At 39.6% G+C, this 4,301-nt stretch overlaps 1 long non-coding RNA gene across 1 annotated transcript; it reads right to left on the bottom strand.

The window, feature by feature from the left end:
• Positions 1–286: 286 nt before the first annotated feature.
• Positions 287–3,832, bottom strand: LOC132633836 (uncharacterized). The gene is made up of 3 exons (XR_009579858.1): positions 3,187–3,832; positions 2,086–2,130; positions 287–457 (listed from the first exon to the last, which is right to left on the bottom strand). It is a non-coding gene; the product is annotated as an uncharacterized LOC132633836 (long non-coding RNA).
• Positions 3,833–4,301: the final 469 nt, after the last annotated feature.

Raw genomic sequence — 4,301 nt, 5'->3', positions numbered from 1 at the left:
TATGTGGATACGATCAAAAAGCCTAATCAACTTAAGCAGAATGTCTCGAGTGTCACACCCTAACCTCATTAGGGTGTGATCGGCACTCGACCCCACATACAGAGCCGAGCGAACCCGCAGACCATGATTACACACCTAATGTTTTTTTTTTTTGAATTCTGAAAGTCAATTACAAATAAAATACATGTTGAACTTTCAAAATTTTCTGCTTACTATTTCCAAAATTTAACAAATCTGTAATTATATGAAATTTACTACATAACACAAAATGACATATCGGCTGATGGAGCCGCTTACAGACTGACTATCATTACCCACGACGCTGTCTGCAAAGTCTCTAATACTGATCAGACATCACAGCATACATACTCTGATTCGGCAGCACTCCTGGAGGAAATGGAGCCCGCCAATCCACCGGATCATCTTCAGCTAATCTCGTCTATCCACTTGTGGGTACCTGCGGGGCATGAAACGCAGCCCCCGAAGAAGAGGGGGTCAGTACGGAATATGTACTGAGTATGTAAGGCATGAGTACAGAAAACGAAACCATGACTGAGACAGATAGAACAACATACAAATAGCCTATCCAGAATACCAAACACTTATTATTTTTTTTTCTTTTCCAGACACGAATCATACTTACTCATCTCGTATGCCAGACGGATTACAGAACGTACAAATTACTCAAATGATGTCATATAGCAAATGGGATACAGAATGTACGGAAGGTCAGAATGCTTACTCTCCAACACAAGTCATGCATATCGGAATCGGATATCATATCACATACGCGGTAACCCCGGGGACATATACCACGCCGGGACAAATACCATATCATAAATACGGTAACCTCGGGGACAAATATCACGCCGAGGGACCGGTCACATCCTATCATATACATGATAACCTTGGGGACAGATAACACGCCGAGGAACCGGTGAACAACGCCAAGGGATGCGCACAATAACGTAGGAACGTGGTCGCCACTCCTACCTTTGGCGCCACAACACATCATATTTCAGAAAATTTGCTCCGATCTCCGTCCCACATCATAACATAACCACGGTACCCGGGGGCGGACAGATAACACAGCACCCCGAGCCCGGACACATCATACTTCATAATATATCCTCGGTAACCGGGGACGGACATATAACACAGTACCCCGGAACCAGACACATCATACTTCGGAATTCATAAATGGAACCCGGCCCTTAACAGAGGACTCGGCGAACCATCCGCACGATATATATACCGGCCCGGGATCCGGGGAAAGGGATCATAGCACATGCACGAGCAGAGTAGTGAGCAACTAAATGCACATAAATCGAGACTCGGTAGAATGATCGAGCGTGGCATCAGAATAATCATAGCAGGTTACCCATATCAGAATGCTTATATTAAAATACTTATGTCGGGGTACTCATATCAGAATACTTATGTCAGAATGCTTAGGTCAGAATACTTATATCAAAATACTTATATCAGAGTAGTTATAACAGAATACGTATGTCAGGATTCTCATATCAAAAATACTTATATCCGAATACTTCTATCAAAATGTTTACGTCAAATTTCTTGTATCGGAGTACTTACGTCAAAATACTTTTGTCAAAATATCCATATCGAAAATACTTGTATCCAAATGCCTATATAGGAATACTCATATCAGAATTTCCAGATACTTATATCAGAGAGTACATACAGTTCATAACAAATCCAGAACAATAGCCCAAGTTTCTCTTAATTGCTATGCGGAAATGAGTCCAATAGAACAATACAAATGGGGTTCGGGAATTATGGGCCCACCTCGGATTAAGTCGAGGTCGCGTATATAAACTATGAACATTTAGCCTTATAGAGTCATCCATGAAGGTTTCAGGGCAATCCGGTTTCATTTGTAGAAGTTACGGACGTTCAAACTATGTTTCCATCAAAGCATAAGGTTCTTCGTTCAATTTCTCTGAATGAATAGGGGTCCAAATCAAGCTCGGATTTCTAGGAATAGAGTTTCCCTCGAGGCTCGTATCATAGCCTATTACAACTAGGACATGCCAAAGGAAAGGAAGGGTAAGCCTTACATACCTGTGCCGCGACCTCCAGCTACGCTTATGCATCCAATTTGTTTGTCTACATGCAGGAGAATCCATCCATTCGTTAGTTTCATTATCATATACCTGCCTTAACCTTGAAAACACATTCACTTGTATCCTGCCGGAATTTCGGCAGCACCTCCCCTGTAAAAATACCAACCCCGAGAATACGGCTCGGCTCCCAATCAACACAACAACAATCCAGGAATTTGACCCGGCCACAATATCAACAACAATGACAACAAACATTCTAACAACATCGACCGTTAATGTAAACGCACTTTAACATTAGCAACCTTCTTTCGCATAATGCGACGATATTCCAATTACGTTCAAATCAAGATATATAATCAATCCAAAACCATTCAAACATGATTCCATAACATTTCCAACAATTCACAAAATTTTCCAAAATGACTCGAGCAAGGTTCCAACTCACCCGAAATTGTCCCCAAGCCCGAGAACAACACCAAACACATTCTTTCCTTCCAAATTCACACATTATGTCACAATACATACATTTACAACTTCATTTCATAAATTCAAGAAACCACATCAAGACTACATTTCCTTCCAATGCGGCCCACATGATTATAATATTAACTTGGATTATTAAAACTTGATTTTCTATCATAATACTCACAACGAGGACAACCAAAATACTAACGACATTATTTTCCATCAATGCAATAAGTCTACCTTCGATTCCCATTAACTTCTACAACAACTTTCCGACAATTTCAACTTCACTAGAATCGTCATAATCTCACTTGCATCCTAAAATACATATCGACAACAATTAAATTATTACATAAAACTTGATTCACATTTCATACCACACACACACACACATTCGGCCACCTTCCAACACCCACAAATTCAACCAAAATTACCAAACTTTCATTTCCAATATAAATTCCATAACAACAACAATTAAAATACTACATAAAAATTAACTAATCTTGCCTCAACAACATAGGCATGCACACGGCTATACCATACAACCCTCCCATATTTTCATGAATTCTATCCGTTCCTTCATACTACAATGTAAACAAGCCTTCATAACATCATAAAAAGGATTAAATATTACCTCTTCTCTTCAACCTCTTCCCTTGACCAACGTGCGGAAATGATGAAACGAACGACCTATCTTCCGAAACAACTATACCATGTCGAAGAGGGCCTTCAAATTGGTTGGAATTCTAGGAGAGAATAATTTTTTGATCACTATTTCAAGGGGCCAAATTTTTGCCCCTTGGCCGTGCACTTCCTCTTTCTCCTCTCCTTTTTCTTCTTCTTTCTTCCACTCTTTTTCTCTTAATAATATGACTACACATATATATATATAGTTGTATAGGTTATGTGAGGGGCACATGCTTCCCCCTCTCTAGATTTTTCCTTTCTTTTTCTCTTTTTTTTTTCTAGATTTTTCTCCAAATTTCCAAAGATGACTTAATCCCTTTTCTTTTCCCTTTTTTTTTCGGCCACATGGCCTTTTTCAAGAGATTTCTTGAACATTTGTAAAATGACCATTTTACCCCTAGCCTTTCCACAAAATTACCATAATGCCATTTTGCCAATTTCCTTTCCGCCCTTGGTCTTCCTCAATATTTCCACTCTAACAATATTCATAAATAATATTTTCAACAACTCGTATATTAAAATTATTTTTGAAACATAGTCTTATTCTTAACTTCTCCCCATTACCTTGAATTTTCTGGACGTACGAAATACGGGCTATAACATCCTCCCCCCCTTTAGAACATTCGTCCTCGAATGTTCAACTGACCTTACATGGTCTTGTAGCACTCCGGGAGGGGGTTTCTTTTTATAGTTGCCCGTTCTTTCCATGCCCATTCCGTATAGTCGAGTCTTTTCGTCCTCATATGGGTCCTTATTCTGTCTCATGGGTTTCCTAAGTGCTGGGCCAATATTTTTTTATCCTTGTCTTCCTCCGATCATCTCTTTTATGTTATTATTCCATAACCATATCTTAACAAAAGCCTCACCTTTAGATCCCTACCACAACTCTTCTTTAATCTTTCCTCTCGTATCTCTGGATGCAGGCGTACTTGTCTTTGACCTTATGTGTTGGTGCTCATTTCTTTCCTCGTTATTCCCTTTAGGCCTAATATGGCCTCCCCCCCTTTAAGGGGGTTCCTTATACGTCACGACCTTAAAGTACTCTTATCTTTAATTATTCTT

This window comes from Lycium barbarum, chromosome 3, assembly GCF_019175385.1.
Source record: "Lycium barbarum isolate Lr01 chromosome 3, ASM1917538v2, whole genome shotgun sequence".
Classification (NCBI taxonomy): Eukaryota; Viridiplantae; Streptophyta; class Magnoliopsida; order Solanales; family Solanaceae; genus Lycium; species Lycium barbarum.
The sequence above is the reverse complement of the archived record's forward strand: the minus strand, read 5'-3'. Positions and strand labels throughout refer to the sequence as shown.